The sequence below is a fragment of the Cuculus canorus genome, chromosome 17, assembly GCF_017976375.1.
Source record: "Cuculus canorus isolate bCucCan1 chromosome 17, bCucCan1.pri, whole genome shotgun sequence".
In the NCBI taxonomy this organism is placed as follows: domain Eukaryota; kingdom Metazoa; phylum Chordata; class Aves; order Cuculiformes; family Cuculidae; genus Cuculus; species Cuculus canorus.
The window spans coordinates 4,547,227-4,566,607 of record NC_071417.1 but is presented as its reverse complement, the minus strand read 5'-3'; positions in this window follow the sequence as shown (position 1 = coordinate 4,566,607).

Genomic DNA, 19,381 nt, shown 5'->3' with positions numbered 1-19,381 from the left:
TGTAGGCTACTTAGCAAAGGCAAGATTCCATCAGTTCACGGCTACAGCAAGCAAGAATGAATTAAAAAGAGGAATGGATGCATTTGTGCATTTCCATTTCCATTTTCCATTTCCCTGAAATGCCGACAGTCTGAAAGACAAATCTCATGCCCAGATCAGGCTTCTCTTGACAAAGCAAATGCTGTCAAGATTCTGAATGCGAGAGGGAGCTCAGTTTTTTGGTTTCTACATCCAAAACTTCGCTAGAGTGACTGTCTGTTCTGAGCTATTCATTCCTTTTGCAAAGACACTGCACACTGTTACCCAGGCTGATATCCCTCCCTTCCGTTGTACTCATGCTCCCATACTTCATACAACACTCGAGAAGATGCAAAAAAAAAAAAAAATGGTACACGGGGAGTTATCACCTTCCCTGCTAATAATTTAACTCAAACAGCAACCCTGCACATACAGATTCATAGGTATTTTAGTTGTAATTTCTAGGATTTTGTAATGACCTACACCAGCTATGTAAAAATGGTTAAAAATAAATATTTCACTAGGGAAGGGAAGAATATATTTTAATATTTTTAATGAGCTCTATGTCTCCTGAAGATCTAATTGGTTTCAGAGCCTAACATTTCAATGTCATGGGCACACTGTTGAATTTCCTTTTTATGGAACAAGAAATTGCAGCTAGGCAATTGGAGAAGCAAAAACACCATCTTGCTTCCTTTCCATATTCATGATAATATTTGTCATAATAATTTAGTTCTGTTTCAGTAACAGGAATATTGCTGTTTTTCCATTTCCCCAATGCATTTCTATTTTCACACCTTTCCATCTAACATCACATACATTGAAAACGGTGCCAAAGTATTCAACAACATTGAAAGAGCAGAGGAAAAATAAAATTATAGTCACAGATTTAATTTCATTCTTTTTTTCCAAATTAATATTTTATTTTCTAGTTCTTTCCTAGAGAGCTAACAATATGCCCCGATGAACTTCCACTCCCAAATATGAAAAGCTGAACTTGAAGATTTGGTTTAGCAAACAGACTATCTAGAAAATTATTAATCCAAGCAATAATCATCCCCATACTAACAAAACAAAGAAAAACAATTGGATTTTGCCACATGATCCTACCATTAAAATGCCTCCAGAGTGAAAGATTTAACAAGTCATTTCAGGTTGCCCTGCCACTGAAAACACAAAGAGATCGTAACTCAGCATCACATACTCCAGGTTGAGGTGTGGCAAAAGCACACTCATGATCACGATTAGGGTTCTTTTTTATTCCCCTTTCCTGCTCCAACACTCACCTCCTCATCTCTGCTTCTATATAGCAAAGACCATAGTGACACTTGCCAGTGCAGCAAGGAGTGTGAAGCAAAATGCAAAAGGAAACAGAGACAACTGCAGTTGTTTTTTTATTCACATCTTCCCTTTGGGATAAATGCTGAGGATTCAGTTTCCTGCTCAGCAGATCAAAAGAAGCACAATGGCTAGAGGAAATTATTCTTCTCCTGATCTAACAGAGTAAGCATTGAAATAATAACCTTGGCTATCGAAGGAGCAACATGCCACTTTGCCAAACCTAGTTGAGTTAATCTTCTCCGTTTTTTAAAGATATATGAAGAAGAAAAGTACTCCAAGATATAGTGTCTCATTTTGCCTTCCACTCCTCTCACCTGTCACTTTAAATGCCCCTGTACTCCTAAAATATCCCTGAGTTGTATGTAATAAGCTCTCTTCTCAGTGAGAAAGGATTGGAAAATTTTCTCCAGTGTCTGGCATGTATGGGGCACCTCGATACTGCTCCTGGCTCTGCCCAGCTTTCAGAAGAGCAGTGCATTGCACAGATTCTGCAAGGAGACCCAGAACCTCTGGATAATATGCTTCCAGCCATGAAAGCTTGAGCAAATGTCTTACAATCCTTGTCTCCGCATGTTCTCCACTGCAAAGGGCAACAGGAGACAGAGATTTAATTTTATTTGAGGGAGGGTGCGAGAGCTTATAGAGCCAAATTACAAGCCTGCATTGAGGTTAAAATCCCTTACAAACTCTTCGCTCCAATTCACATCTAAAACAGAAGTTACCATGAAACTCCTGTCCACACGATGTTATAGTGAGTGCTCCCTTAGCTGAAAGAAGTTATGGGACCGCCAGGTCTCTGATTCGATACTTGGAAAACTAAAGGTGATTTCTCTTACAGGCTGCAAACAAAACACCCAAATAAAGAGTAAAAGAATATTTTTGCCATTTGTTGATTACAATGACAGACAATTCTTCTCCAGAGGCAATCGAATATCCTAAGGGGTGATTTCATTCAATATTTGTCATGATTGAGGCAACAAGATTGCCTTCACCTGAAGTTGAATTCATTGTTGTTAATATTTAGGTCTAAAAAGCTAAAAAAAGTGAGTAGGTACAGCAAGTATGTGGCTGATAAGCTTGGATTTACACCACGATTCCATCATAAAGCAATGCAAGAGAAAATTCCAGGTTTAGTCCTCAGCAGCTCAACATTTTTCAAAGGAGAAAGTCTCTTATTTGGCTTTCAATATATATTCTTATGACATTTCCACATTTTTTAACCTGTTGTAGGAAACCATTCCCAACTGCACCTTTTTTCAGAGGTGACAGAAAGAGGAAATAAAGGGCTGCACCTCCTCCTCTACAATGTATTTCAACTAAGTGAGCTTTTCTGCTTGGTCCTTGCCCTTTTCTGTCATTTCTCTCCTGTTGTCCATGAATCACATCTTCTTCTCAGTGCCTCAATTTCATCATTTACCTTGTCCATTTAAGATGAAAGTATCTCAAAATAGGGGCTTTCTCTTAAAGAGTATACTAAGTGATGCAGAATAGTATTTGGGAATTCTGGGAAAGATTTTATAGAGGAACTTCAAGCCCGTAGTCCCTGGTAGCTGTAGAGTAAGGACCACCTACATGTCTCTACAACTCAGTAAGCCATGTTGTGCCATTAATTTGTTTGATTTAGATTTTTTAATTTCCCTGCATAAACAGCTGTACTGAAAAAAAAAAAAAAAAAAAAAAATTGCCCTCCCATCAAAAAAACATCCTGGTAAGGCACTAACCAGTTTTAAAACATTCAGATGCATCTGGAAAAAAAGAAAAAGGTTGTTCAAAAATATGGGGAAATATATAAATCTCGTTTGTATCAAACCTCTCAAAATGAAAATTATTTGACTTGATGAATCTTTTAGCTGAGGTAATTTGACAAACTCAGCACAAATTCACAAATCACGTCAATCAAATGAGATGCGGATTTAAACTGAAAAAGTTATGCCCTGACACTACTGACCATTTGTAGCTGTATCACTAGTGCTATGGATCAGTCCTAGTTTTTGAATGGGTAACCAGCTAATATTTTGGTCTTTAATCACGCAGTGCTTAGCTCAACACAAACAATTGATAAGTCCTGAGCACAGAGCAGAACAATCTTTGGTAACTTTGCTTTGTCTCCTTATTGAACCTAGTGTTCAATATCCACCCCTGGAGTAATGAAGAATCTGCTGCTTGTCTACATGAGCTCATCCCTCTCCTTTGAAGCTTCTATGTACAGTAAATAAGATCCTTTTGGAAAGAGGATGAATAGTTTCCTTGGCAGCAAAATAAGCAGTTTTGAAGCTTATTGAAGCCAGCATGTGGATGACAAAGAATAGTAAATTCCAGTCACTGTTGAATGATTTGCACTGATTGAGAAGCTCTCAGGTATGAACTCTCTGCTGGCTCTACGGTCACTCAACTCAGATTTCATTTTGTTCCAGAGGAGTCTAGTACGCTGAACAACTTCCAGCTAGGACAAATGGAAGAATGAAATGGATCCAGGCCATTGCAGCTGCAGCATGAATGTTCCCAAATTCCCAAGAGTACCTGTCATGAGCAGTGTTCCCATTCATACTAGTAAAAAGTCTTTAAAGTACAACAAGACACCATATTGACAGATTTTATACTGCAAACAAATTAGCAATTTGGACATAGGCTACAATCAGAAGCGTAGAAAAAATGGAGAATTCTTAGTGGTATTATTTCAAAAATATTCTAAAGAATAAAAGGGCAATGGCTAACTCTTCTATCAGTGAAGTAGAAAAAAGAGAAGATAATTACAGGGCATAAGAAGCATCAAAAAAAATCATCTTCGATGTTACTAGAACTCAGAGAAAGAAAAATTCTTCCTCAGCAGTAAGAGGATCTGGTATTGCTATTTAGGCCACCTGGCCTGTGAGTGAATACACAATTAAAAATCCCTAACTTTGTGACAGCACTACAATATTTCAGCTGGGAAAACTCTTAGTTTTATAATTTTTCTTCTGGAAAAAGCATAAAAAACCCCAAAGCCTGAGCTTCTCCAGGGTTTTTAGGAGGTAATTCAGAAATGTAACTGGAGATCCAACAGAATTTCTCAAGTTGCAGTCAATTTATTCAAAAGAAGAAGAAAAAGATTTATTAAAAGTCATCAGCATAACAAGCTACTACTTCTTGCTATGGAAGCTGCTCTTCAATACTCCAGCTTGTGTTTCTTCACATTATTTGTCTTACCCTCTTTTCCCATGTAGGACATACAGGATATAAGGAGCATCTTTCTCCGTAAGTCTATAATTATGTCTTTATTTCCATCCAGAGTCCCACCAGGAATACTGAAAGCCAAAGACTTAGGAAGGATGCAGTCTCTAGTACTTGCCCACTTTGAAATACAGACTTCTGGCAAAACCAGAAAGAGATATTTTCTTGCAAAATATTCATGAGGAATACGAAACACTTATCTGAGGATTACATGTTAGGGAATTGAGAACAAATTACCTTCTCAGTATAATGACACTGACTTTGCAGAGAGTAGAAATAGAGGTGAATTTGATGTTGAGGTCATGTTGCAAGTCAGTGTCAACCTTGAGATTAGAAGCCAGGAACTACTAAATTCTCTCCCTTGTTCTCAAACCCCAGACTCAGAGATAAAGTGCCTGCAGGGGGGAACATTTAAAAAACCAAACAAATAAACCCAAATTCTTGCTCACTCACCCTAGAGTAAGACTTGACAAACGCGGTACCACCAATGCTTCTCTATCGCTCATGTATACTCCTTAACCACCTCTGAATGACAGAAATACAACTTCTCAAGAGCCACCTGATCAAAACTGAGGATTATAGCTTCTGGAGGTTAGGAGAAGGGGAATCAAGTGTTGCTGTACAACCATAGATGTGAGAAATAACATCCTGTACCCCTGACATTCTAGTGAGCTGTCCCTATTAGCAGCTGGTGTTAGATCTACTGATCTACTGATAGCTTGACAAAGGTAATAGCAAAAAAAAAAGGTTCTTTCTAGTTATTAGATTAAAGGTAGAATATAGATCATAAAGTGCTCCAACCTTGCACATAACAGCAATGAGAGGCAGAAGACTGTGACCCATTTCAGTCTAGTCCTTTATTATTACATTTCGCTGTGAAGCCTTCAGAGCAAATACTTCTAAGATATTCCTCAGCCTTTGACTGCATCATTATTTGCTATTACAATGCTCTCTTTCATGAAAAGAACATGCTAGCATACATTTTCTCCCTCATTTTAACACATTTCCTGGTGTCATTCCATGGACACCAGGAAAGAACTTAATGTCATCTAGCATCCTCACTTGTCCTGCCTTCTCCATGTTTACCCACTCCCTCCAGTCGTTATAGAAAACATAATACTTCTAATGCGCTTCGCTAGCACTGAGGTTTCAAAGGGATTGACTTTAAGGAAGATGCTTTGCCATGAGATGGTCACCCCAAATGCAGCCCAAGGGAAAAAAGAGACAACAGTAGATCCCATCTGAAGCTATCTTTACTCCATACAGCCCAGTAGCACCAAGAATGACACAAATAAAGCAGTGACTATCACAGGGAATAGCAGCAGGTTTTGAGCAATTGGCTGTGCTTACAGACAGGTTCAGGAATTAAGACAACAATATTTCTTATATTTATCTGTCTGAAACTCTACCTTAACATGAAACCCTCCAGAATAAGGACAGGTATTTTACTATATTTGATCAGTTGTTGCCCAACAACAGTGCAAACTTGGCTTTGCTCGGTTGCCTATATTACAGTGCTTTATAAAAAGTATTAATTATTTATTTTGTTTTCTTAGCATTACATTTCCCAATGCCTGAGTGCTGTAAATGCAAATGATAGATGTATTAAAAGTAAAATGTAGGTTCATTAAAATGTAATATAAGTAAAATCTGATGTTATACCAGCTCGGGTAAGCTGGCAACAGAAACCTACACATTTCACAACTAAGTTGATCAATGCCTGTGAATGGAAAGAGGTTTTATTCAGGCTAAAATACTAAATGTACTTACACACCTTTCAACACTTAACAAATTACCACACCACCTCCTACAACACCACTTGATTACCATGATGCTCTTCTCGGTCATATTAACACAGAACTAAAGACAGATGCTTGCACTAGACCCTCTGCTCCTGAAATGAACAGGATGATACCCACTGACACCAGAATTCACTAACACCTGCAGTTTGACTGTTCTCAGTCAATAGGTCTGTCCTGTTGTAAACAAGTTGAGCAACTTCACTTACTCATATCAGAAGAGGTTGATTATTGGAATTCAGACTACACGCACTAACAATTTGTGTGGTATGTTAATGCTCAGGATCCTACAAAACAGCCACATTTTTTTTCCTTCAAATGGGCTTTTTCAGAAATTATCAGGTTTCAGTGTATTCATTAAATAAGCCAACGATCACGTTACCACTATTATTAGCTTTTAATCATTCAAACAGAATCTAAATAAAACTGGGATTTACAATGACATGATCGCTTTGACTCTCACCTGGTCATTTATTCTGCTATATAAAAAGGCAATTAAAACCATTGACTGTGCGTGGAGTACATCTGCCTTCCTAATAAGGTGGGGAGGGACTGTTTACGAAGGCTTGTAGTGATAGGATGAGGGGCAATGGGCATAAACTGGAGAGGGGCAGATTTAGACTAGACATAAGGAGGAATTTCTTCACCATGAGGGTGGTGAGGCCCTGGCCCAGGTTGCCCAGGGAAGCTGTGGCTGCCATATCCCTGGAGGTGTTCCAGGCCAGGTTGGATGGGCCTTGGGCAGCCTGAGCCAGTGGGAGGTGTCCCTGCCCATGGCAGGGGGGTTGGAACTGGGTCATCTTTAAGGTCTCTTCCAACCCAAACTATTCTATGATTAGCATATCATTTGGATTACTACTACATGCATCACATACCTGTTGCAACTTCATACTTTCTGGGATCCTGCTGTATTTTCAGGTGTAAACTACCTAATGTTGTACTGCTGGCAATGACAAATAAGGAACAGCTGATCAACAAATGTATTGTTCTTTTTACAGCAGAAATTTTTCTTCTATACTGTAACAGCTGAGAAAAGAACACAGAAAATCTGTCAAAATAAAATTTCTTTGGAATCAAGCCACTCAAATATAAAATGATGTAGTCACTGAAAATTAATTAATATGAAGCAGCAATTCGTAAAAGGAATAAATGCTTTTAAAGTTTAAAAATAGCAGTGCAATAGCAAGCAGAAAGGCTATTTTTACTCCTATTTTTAACAAGCACACCTTAGTATGTTTAATAATAGCAAATTAGATCTCCAGGGCAAGATATGGGGAAAAATTGTTTACAGCATGCACTTCCAAATCTGAAAATCTTACCTTAACAGATTTTTAAGTTGTTATTAAGCTTTTGCTGGCTTTTTAAAGAAATGGCTTTAAAATACGTTTTCATTACAAGCATTCATTATTTCTTATATCAAGAGAGGTTTCTATGTAAAGAAAAATCATTACAGCATAGGCAATCTCAGTGTCTGAGTCTCTGTGAAAGTCAGTTTTCTTGAATGTAAGCATGAAACAAGCAAATACAAAAAAATGTTTCTCATGTAAGGGAAAAATGTGTCTTGAAATTAATTCAGAGTTTGATTAAAAACATTTCATCTCTTTTTTGGAACAAATAGCTCTTTATGACTAAGTACATGTCAAGAATTAAATCTTCTGAGCTTCTTTTAAAAATCTATATCCAATTCTTAAAAATCTATATCCAGTTCTAAATACATTAGACCACTGGAGCTTAACCAGAAAGAGGCTTTCCTCATCTGCTGAGCTACAAGAGCTTTTAACTTTTTCTCTTTGAGAATTAGGTGAAGCTGGATACACTTTCAAGGTTTTTAATACGTCCCTTTGCACTAGCTAATAAAACCCAGAACCATACACAGTGAAATTCACCCCTCTGCAACGACTATTTGTTTATGTCCTATGATAACTTTCAAAATGGAGCAAAAACACTTCTCTGTGCATCTACCTAGACATATTGACTTCTTTCACCTGTATGCTAAAGTGACAGGACAATCAAGCAAGGTGTATCACTCCAATCCATTGTGACTATAGGGACTAAACAAAAGCCATTTTGCTACCCACCCCTGCATTGCTTATGCTCCTGGTGATGCTATTTTGATCATAGAATCACTAGGTTGGAAAGAACCCACTAGATCCTCGAGTCCAACCATTCCTAACACTCCCTAACCCATGCCCCTCAGCACCTCATCCACCCGTCCCTTAAACACCTCCAGGGAAGGTGACTCAACCCCCTCCCTGGGCAGCTGTTCCAGTGCCCGATGACCCTTTCCATGAAAAATTTTTTCCTCATGTCCAGCCTGAACTTCCCCTGCCAGAGCTTGAGGCTATTCCCCCTTGTCCCGCCCCTGTCACTGGGAGAAGAGCCCAGCTCCCTCCTCTCCACAACCTCCTTTCAGGTAGTTGTAGAGAGCAATAAGGTCTCCCCTCAGCCTCCTCTTCTCCAGGCTAAACACCCCCAGCTCTCTCAGCCGCTCCTTGTAAGACTTTTTCTCCAGCCCCCTCACCAGCTTCATTGCTCTTCTCTGGACACGCTCCAGAGCCTCAACATCCTTCTTGTGGTGAAGGGCTCAGAACTGAACACAGTTCTGAGTGGTCTCCCCAGTGCCAAGTACAGAGTGAGAATAACCTCCCTGGACCTGCTGATACAAGCCAAGATGCCATTGGCCTTCTTGGCCACCTGGGCGCAATCTTGGATCATGGGAGCCTCATTCTGCTCCTCTAACTCCTAGGTTTGTACACAGGGGGAACAACTTCCCTTACTATTAAAGACTGAGGCAAAGAAGGCATTAAGTACCTCAGCCTTGTCCTCATCTCTCCTCACTGTTGGTTCTTCTGCATCCAATAGGGACTGAATATTCTCCCTAGTCCTCTTTTTCTTGATAAAAAAAATCTTTCTACAAATACATTAACACCTTTCACAGCCTTAGCCAATTTGATTACTAGTTGTGCCTTAGCCCTCCTGATTTTTTCCCTGCACAATCTCACTTCCTCCCTGTAGTCCACCCAAGACGCCTGTCCCTTCTTCCAAAGCTCATAGACATTCCTCTTCTTTTCGATACCTCTCAAGATCTCCCTACTCAACCAAGCTGGTTTTTTCCCCCACTGGCTCCTTTTCCAGAACATGGAGATGGCTTGCTCCTCAGCTGCTAGGATTTCATTTTTGAAGAGCACCCAGGTTTCGTAGGCTCCCTTGCCCTTAAGGACTGTCTTCCATGGGACTTTGCCAACCAGCCTTCTGAACAGTCCAAAGTCTGCCCTCTGGAAGTTTGATGTGACTGTTTTGCTAATCCCCTTCTTCATCTCACCTAGAACTGAAAACCCTATCATCTCATGATCGCTTTGTCCCAGGCGTCCTCCAACCGTCACATCCCCCACAAGGCCTTCTCTGTTCACAAACAGCAGGTCCAGGAGGGCACCCTCCCTTGTTGGCTCACTTAGCAGTTGTGTGAGGAAGTTGTCTTCCACGCACTCCAGGAACCTCCTACACTGTTTCCTTTCTGCTGTATTGTATATCCAGCAGATATCAGGAAGACTTAAGTCTCCCACGAGGGCAAGAGGTAGCGATCTAGAGACCATCCCCAGCTGTTTACAGAAGAGCTCATCAGCTGCTTCTTCTTGGCTGGGTGGTCTGTAACAGACTCCCATCACAATATCTGCCTTCTTGTGGACTCTTCTGACTTTAACCCACAGGCACTCAGTCCCTTCCTCACTGTAATTAAGCTCAAGGGTATCAAAGCGCTCTCTAACATAGAGGGCTACACCGCCTCCTCTCCTACCCTTCCTGTCCCACCTGAAGAGTTTATACCCTCCATGGCTGTGCTCCAGTTATACGAGTCATCCCACCATGTTTCCGTGATGGCAACGACATCGTAGTCACCTTGCCCTACAACAGCTTCCAACTCCTCCTTCTTATTGCCCATGCTGCGTGCATTGCTGTAAATGCACTTCAGCTGGGCTGGCGAACCTTCAGCCCTCATAAAGGGAATAGAGTTCATTCCCAATTGATTCGTCCTTGGAATAACTAACCCCACAGTGCCAGTTTCATCCTTACTGTCTCCAGGTGTAATCGCCCCCACTTGCTCTGTGGTGATGTACTGGCGGTCCTCTCCAGCACATCATCTCTCAGTCAATGGAGTCCCACTTCCAGGCTCACTCCCAACTAGCCTGGTCTCGTCCCCCTCCCCCTTCACATCTAGTTTAAAGCTCTATTTAAGAGCCTCGCTAGATTTTTAGTAAGGACTTTAGTCCCCCTTGGAGACAAGCGTGTCCTATCCCTAGTAAGAAAGTCTGGGGGTGTGTGGGTCACCCCATGATCAAAGAACCCAAAGCCTTTCTCCTCACACCAGGCTCGGAGCCAGGCATTAATCAGCTGCTTCTCTTTGACCTTCTGCTCCTCATTCCTTAGCACTGGAATGGAACTAAACACTACTTGTGCCCCAGAGCCCTCCAATGTTCTCCCTGGAGTCCTGAAGACTCTCTTGATGGCTTTCAGCTTTCTGCACTGTAAGTCATCAATGCCTATTTGAAATACTACCAAAGGGTAATAATCTGTCTCTCACCAAGGAAGGAAGCTTTCTAGTTGCATCCTTCACTGATGCACCTGATAAGCAGCACACCTCCCTGTGGAGGGAGATGGGTCCCTCTCTTCCTTTTAGGAGGGAATCCCCTAAGACAATCACTCTCCTCTTCTTATTCACTGAGGATGTTTCTATGGTCATCTGAGGATGGCGCAGCCTAGGGAACGTTTCTAAGCTGTGGGAGCTGTCTTCTTCATCCTTGGGGATGGGTTCCAACCTGCAGTGCTTCATATTTGTTCCTCAGGGCGCTCTGGGGGTTTGTTGTCTGGGTGGGGAGAACAGTTTCCTGCACTGGGCAGGAACTGCTGCCATTCCCCGTCTCTCGTTCCCCCAATCTTGCAGTTCGCAGGTGGGCGTTGCTCAGCCGCACTGACTCCAGCAGCTGCTGAGCTTGTGCGAGGGCGCTGCTCCAGCGATCCATCTCCCTCTCACGTTCCCTGATGGTCCGTAGTCTGTTCACCTCCTCCCTCAGCTCTGCCACCGCGCGAAGGAGTTCCCCCCGCGAGCACCGCTGCACGAGCGGAGGCGGTGCCGGAGGCTGAGCCGGTGCGGAGGGGCACTGCCTCCAGCCCGGGGCCGGCGGAGCTGCACGGGCCCACTGAGGCTCTGCAGGGGGCAACACCCACCCCGCCCGCTGCAGCACCCGGAGCGGTTTCAGTCTCCCGCCGGGCAGCCACCACGGCCCCTTCTGGGCGGCCTCAGCCCCTCCCCGCGCCCTCCCTGCCCGAACCGCCGCTCCACCCGCGCCGTTACACGAACGCGTCGCGCTCCAGCGGGACCGTTTGAACCTCCCGCGGTGCCGCCGGGACCGCCCCCTCCCGTCAGGCCCCGCGCGGGACCGTCCGCTGCCGCGGGTGGGGGGCGCCGCGCCGCCCGCCCCGATCTCGCCGGGGCCGCCCGGGCTGGAACCGGCTCGGGGAGCGCCCCCGCGCCTCAGGTGGGCCCCGCGGGGCAGCGCCGTCCCGCGCTGGAGGCCGCCGGGAAAGGGGCATCCGTGATGGGGCAGTGTGGGCAGGAGTTAGAGGAGAATGAGGCTCCCATGACCCAAGAGGAGGCGGTTAGAGACTTGCTTGCCCAGCTGGACACCTGTGGGTGGGATCCACTCAAGACTATTGAAGGAGCTGGCGGGTGTCCTTTCCAAACCCCTTTCCATCCTCTTCCAGCGGTCCTGGCTGACTGGGGAAGTTCTGATGGCTGATGTTGTGCCCATCTACAAGAAGGGTTGCAGAGAGGATCCAGGGAACTACAGGCCTGTCAGTCTGACCTCAGTGCCAGGGAAAGTCATGGAACAGGTGATCTTGAGTGCTATCATGAAGCACATGCAAGAGAACCGGGTGATCAGCCCCAGTCAATATGGGTTCATGAAAGGCAGGTCTCGCCAAACTAACCTGATCACCTTCTATGACAAAGTGACTCGACTACTTGATGAGGGAAAGGCTGTGGATGTTAGTGTTCTTGGACTTCAGTAAAGCCTTTGACACAGTTTCTCACAGCACTCTTGTACAGAAACTGTCAGCCTCTGGCCTGGACAGGCGCACACTCTCCTGGGTTGAAAACTGGTTGGATGGCCCAGAGAGTGGTGGTCAATGGAGTTAACTCCAGCTGGAGGCCGGTTACAAGTGGGGTTCCTCAGGGCTCGGTACTGGGTCCAGCCCTGTTCAATGTCTCTATCAATGACCTGGATGAAGGCATTGAGTGCACCCTTAGCAAGTTTGCAGATGACACTAAGCTGGGTGGAAGCGTGGCTCTGCTGGAGGGTAGGGAGGCTCTGCAAAGGGATCTGAACAGGCTGGACCGACGGGCTGAGACCAATGGCATGAGGTTTAACAAGGCCAAATGCCGGGTCCTGCACTTGGGGCACAACAACCCTATGCAGTGCTACAGACTAGGAGAAGTCTGGCTAGAAAGCTGCCTGGAGGAGGACCTGGGGGTGTTGGTTGACAGCGACAGCGAACATGAGCCAGCAGTGTGCCCAGGGGGCCAAGAAGGCCAATGGCATCTTGGCTTGTATCAGAAACAGCATGACCAGCAGATCCTTGGAGGTTATTCTCCCTCTGTACTCGGCACTGGTGAGGCCGCACCTTGAATTCTGTGTTCAGTTCTGGGCCCGTCACCACAAGAAGGATGTTGAGGCTCTGGAGCGTGTCCAGAGAAGAGCAATGAAGCTGGTGAGGGAGCTGGAGAACAAATCTTACAAGGAGCGGCTGAGAGAGCTGGGGTTGTTTAGCCTGGAGAAGAGGAGGCTGAGGGGAGTCCTTATTACTCTCTACAACTACCTGAAAGGAGGTTGTGGAGAGGAGGGAGCTGGGCTCTTCTCCCAAGTGACAGGAGAGAGGACAAGGGGGAATAGCCTCAAGCTCTGGCAGGGGAAGTTCAGGCTGGACATGAGGAAAAAATTTTTCATGGGAAGGGTCATTGGGTACTGGAACAGCTGCCCAGGGAGGGGGTTGAGTCACCTTCCCTGGAGGTGTTTAAGGGACGGGTGGATGAGGTGCTGAGGGGCATGGGTTAGGGAGTGTTAGGAATGGTTGGACTCGATGATCCAGTGGGTCCTTTCCAACCTAGTGATTCTATGATTCTGTGACAGCAAGAGGCACACACTCCTGGACTGCACAGAACCCAGTGTCTCAAGGCATCTTTGCTTCTTTAGCAAGACTGGAGATCAGAGAAAGTGATGACTTTGCCTACAGAAATAAGAAAAGGGGTAATTTGGGGTAGAAGGGTAGAGATAGTAATGTCAGCTGTGCAGGTTATACACTGAGTGGATCGCTGTTCTGCTAAGCTCCTACACCCAACCTCTCAGTACTGCTCATCAGCCAGGAACAGCCCTGCACAAACACCATACCACAGCTTCCAGGCCAGAGCTGACACTCCTATCTGCATCTCTTGAGCATCAAAGGGCTGGTTTTGCTACCATAATCTCGTCAGAATTTACTTGGGAGATGTCACATACCGTTCAGGGAAGTGCTCCCAGAAAGAGCACTTTTTTAAACAGGATTAAAGCAGTCTAAATATATGACTGCTTAAGTGTGTGTCCTTACACTGGGACATAAATGGATTCAGACTGGGAGTAGCAACCAACATTAATTCAAATAAAACATTCTTGTTTATTTACGACAGACCAAGATGCAGAAGTGGACGAATGAGTTAACTGAATAATTTTGTGGAAAGAATTTTTTTTTACTCTAATAAATAGTGATTATTGATGACTAAAATCACCCCTTGGCGGGAAGGACACATGTCAGAAAATTCATTAGTATTTAGAAAGATACATACATGCTGGAGGCACTCTTTTCTAAGAAATTGTAAGCGTATTAAATATCTTTGAACAAAAAAATAAATAAGGGGAAATACCTCTATGATTCAAACTTTTTTTTAATACATGTATAATAAAAAATAAATGTGAGTAGTCAATAGGAAAATGGAGGGAAAGTCAAATATAGTCTAAAACTTTTTACCTTTCAGATGTCATCAAAAAAGCTGATTTTTAGTTGATGAGTTCAGATTCTGTCTGCTGATACTGTGCAGTGATCCTAGGTTCCAAAATCAGACACAAAGAATAGTTTCACCTTAGGACTAAAACTTCCAATGACACATTCCAACCACAGACTAAAAATTAATGTCTTGAAGTAGCCGTTCCCAGACTGGGATATTTTAAATCATTACTCACTTAAAAAAAATCTTGGTCTTTGTGAAGATTGCTGGAATGTTTGGTTACAGAAAGTCACAACCACACTTGAGACAAAGACCAAATTCTACCCTTGGACCCCTAGACCTCAAGAGGGATGCAGCAGTGGGGCAGTGACCACAAGTGAACCCAAGATGAGCTTTAGCTTTTTGGACCAATAGATAAAATATGGGTTTGCATCTACAGATGACAAATCAGCCTATGTTTTCAATTGAGAATAATACTGCATGGTCAGTTCTTCTTGCCCTCAATTCTGTCGGCTGGTAGGACTTCATTAAGCCAGAGGACCCACTCCAGTCATTATGCCAATGTGTGCTTAGAATAGTGGCTGAATACTCTGTCTAGGTTGGATCATTATTTGGAAAAGTAAGTAAGAACAGGAAACTTGGGGTGAGGTGCCACCATTCCTGCTTGCCAACTCACTCATCAGCCAGCTGCAGAACTGCCTGTGGCAATCAGGCACTCTAAAGGAATTGACAACCCTTATGCTCTCAAAGGAGGCACAACAGCCACTGCATTGTTTTATCACTTGTGTATAAAAATAGAAATGGCACCTTTCCATTTTGACACTTTATCACGTTCCCGTTAACACCATCCCCTTTACATTCCTTGATTCACTAAAATCTATGCCTCTTCCGTTTGTCCTTCAACATGTATATAGCCGCTTTTATGGTCTTTAGCCTGTCTTGACTGTCTGAAAGGATTAGTTACGAGATGCTGTTGCGCTAAGGTCTTTACTTTCTTGGTTTTTCCATTTTGTTGAAGTCACATGCAGCAAATCAAGAAATCATTTTCCAACAACCGATTCTCAAATGACTGGAAAGGAGGAGGATCAACTAATTAATAGCGCACCATGTTCTAGTTCAACAGCAGGTACTGCAGCTATGCTTATTTGTGGAATAACATGCAATATCAGAAACAAGCAGGGGCCGAAGCATGTTTTTAGCACCACAGCACTGGGATTTGCCTAAGTAAAGGGCTCTTCCAAAATAACGATTTTAACATAATTACTGAAAGCTGCTTTACAATGGAACCAATTCTTCTCAAGGCCAGATTGGACAGGGCCTTGGGCAGCCTGATCTAGTGTGATGTCCCTGCCCATCGCACAGGGGTTGGAACGGGATGATCTTTAAGGTCCCTTCCAACCCAAACTATTCGATGATTCTCACATCCAGAAGAAAACCCTTGCCTTACAAAGGACCACCTCGTGACAGTACACATAGAGATTCTGCAGAGAAACTTGTGCCCTTTAATGCAGAAGCCAAATATCTGTCCAGTTTTTCAGGTAATCAAGGTGATACTGTATGTTATGCATATGGTGAGCAAATATCTATTCTGAGGATGAAATGCTGTACACTAGAGCTAGTAAGGCACAGCTATGAGTTCTACCCTCTCCTGGCTAAGAAATCACATGCAGTTCAGTCCTAATTGCTGCATACTTAGTAATAGCAATTTATTAGGAAGTCTGGCTACTATATAAATTCTTGCCATTCTTTCTATCACATCCTTATGCGATTTATTCTTGGAACAATGTGGTACCATTTCTCTGTCTTTGATTGCTTGGTTACAACTTCTGTTTTATCTGGAGAAAAGAGTGGAATAAAAATAAAAACTTTTGGCACAAATTTCTGAGCAATCAGTCACTATTGCCACAAGATATGAAGCTGAGGGTTTCAAAGTAAATCTATGGGAAGATAGACAGACAATGTAACAGCCCAGTATTTGCAATCTGTAGTTAAACACCAGTTAAATCTGATTGACATGCTATGAATTCTGGGATTTTTTGCTTACTATATTTTTAACAACAGACAGGAGTACGTTTACATGAAAGCTTACTTTCTTCTCAGCTCTCATCCTCATGTTTCACAGCTAGTGGATGAACCGGTGAATATTTTCTGGATTTGAAGGCAAATCCGGCTTTTACTTTTGTGGCTGTGGATGTTTGCTGAGAACTAATTCACTGACCATGTGTAAGAGGACAAGCTAATGAAAAATAGAGTGGACCAGGACTGGGAAAAGGAAGAAAGAGAGATCCATTAGATTGCCAGGTTCCTGCTAGCTAGTTAAATTACAGCACAGTCATACAGCACTCCTTCATTGAGCAGGATAAAACCTCCATAGAAGGGCTGTGCTGTCTCTCCTTCTCGTCTACATCTACAAACCAACACCAGTGTGAAGCATCAAGTCACTTCAGAACCGATTTTTAGCTCCAGCATCTGTCACTATGCCAATCTGTTATGTGAGAATAAGTTCTGTGTCTTTTCAGCTGGAGATGCCACACCTTCTTGGAAAGATGGATCTGTGTACAAGATTGGAAAATACAGAGAGGAAAAAGTATACTTAATAAAAGTTTTGGATGTGTCTTTTTTGCTTACCAAAGAAAATTGCACAGAAAAAAAAACTGGCTGCTTAATGGGTTGTTCAAATGCTCATTAGCATCAAGCAGATTTATTTGAACAGATAATTATCCCCATATTGTGCTTTCATCACTGGAATTGTTTATGTTAAACTGTCAAGCAGCCATTTTCAAATTTTATTCCTCGATGTGTTGAAGTTCCTTTTATGGTTAGAAAAACAAAAAAGGATTTAATTCCCTCCCTCCTCCATTCAACTTGGTTTTAGCTCTATTTAATGTCCTTCATGAAATTTTTAAGTTTACGGGAACATGAAGTCATTTTCATTTCAGATGTCATGAAGAACTGAACGTATAGGTTCTCCCATGAGAAACACAATGTTATTCAAGTTTCTCTCTCTTCTGCTTTAATTCATTCATTATACTGGCTGGAAGGCACGTATGTGCGCACACAAGAGAGAAGGTATAACTTACAAGTGGCAACTCCTCTACTTCCAGAAGCTGATTTTGAAGCTGACAGTCCCTCAACGTTCACTTCAGTTGTTGCTATCAGTATGTTTAGCAAATCAGTCTATTTGCCATTACAAGTGATTAGAGCCCTATGTAAGATAGATAGCAAATTGCTATGCCTAATCAAAACAAGCCAACCCATGCCTTTAGGCTACTGTTAATGCAGTTATCTGTTGCTAAAGAAAGCAGTTTGACAATATATGTGTACTTTTAATTTTCTCTGGCTGTCAGTCACCTTTATTTTCTATGTACTGCTTATCCACAGTAAAAGTCAATTTTGCTAGCCAGTATAAATATGCATTTTCTTTAATGGTGAACGACTGAATGATAACAGACAATGTCTTTTGCTGTTTAACTACATAAGTTCTTTAAAAAATTGAAAAACATGTTTCTTTTTTAATTGCACTCCCAGCCTTTAACCTCCCACAGTGAACAGTATACTCTTTAAAAGGATGTCCCAGGAAGATTTGTAAATATTCCTACAGAGAACCACTACCAAAAAAACCCCAAACTCAGACAAACAAGCAAACCCCGCCTTTTACTGTTGCATTACAAGGTAAATAATCCTAAATAAAGCCAAAATTTCCTAAACTACCACTTCTTTGACTTCAGCTATAAACATTCCTCCAGAGTTTGTTAACATGGAGAGCAAAGGAAAAGCTGCAATTTTGGTCTCCAACACATGGTCAATAAGGAATACAGAACTATGTTGACTCGCAATGCTTTCATGCGAATTTTCTTGAGAATCCAATGGGCAACAGGAGAAAAGGTGTCCACAAAACTTTGCCCATCAATCAAGGAAGAAGGATGAGCTCCTGTCTTTTATTCTCATAAAACTCCTATTAAACATTTTCCAGTATAAATATTCAGTCTTGGGTTTATACTCCCTCCAGTTTTGGACAGCTGTCCTGGTGGATCTTAGTATCTACGTAGCTGACTGGCACCCAGGTTTTTACACCTACTCTGTTGCTTGCTGTGAGAATAGCTACCTGACTTACATGATAAAGGCCTATCATTTCAGCACAGAAATCAAATCCTTTACAGGAAATATGCAAAGCTAGATAAGCATTTTCTAAAGGAGAACGTGGAGACTGGCGTTTTGTCATTTCATGTCCTGAGCAAGAAATCTTTACATCTCTGAGAGACGACAGTATCTGCTGGTCCTAGTACAACTAGTATTGGCACCAGCCATCAGGTGGGGATGTAGCCACACACAAGGGTTTGCCTGTTGCATAGGGATGTAACTTCAACTCTGCTCTAGGGTCAATCACAGAAATTTGCTATCCTAAAGGGCAATAAATCAGGCAGTTTAACTCCATGGAGAGGAGTAACTTGCTTTATTAACAATTATTTTTGTGACTGCACAGGCAACGTTTGAAAAATGAAGTGAGGATGCCGTCTGTGTTTTGCATTAGAATTCAATTTAGCAATACCACACACACACACGCAAGGCTTTTCTGCTAATGCATGCGCCAAGCAGACCTGACTGCTCTACATCAACAGCAAAACAAAGAACTACACATCATCAGTAAGCTATCATTACCAGTAATGTTATTCCAAAGTGTGGCCTATCTGTCAGGCAAATGTAACTGCATCTGACATTTACCACAGTTCTATTTGCTTGGCTGAGATGATACATTTCAAATTGAAGAACATCTGTTTTGGGCATGTGATGAATCATCTTCAACTATATTTCCTGCTATCCTGTGAGATCAGACAGTGGAAAGAAGTTACATAACATGATGATTGTGTTGTTTTTTCGGTACTTCTGAAATTTTAGATTTTTTCTGACTTACGGCTCATTTCATGGTTTAAAAACAGAAAAGAAAGCTTCCAGAGGGAGAATATTTCCATTGCTAGAATAGGAA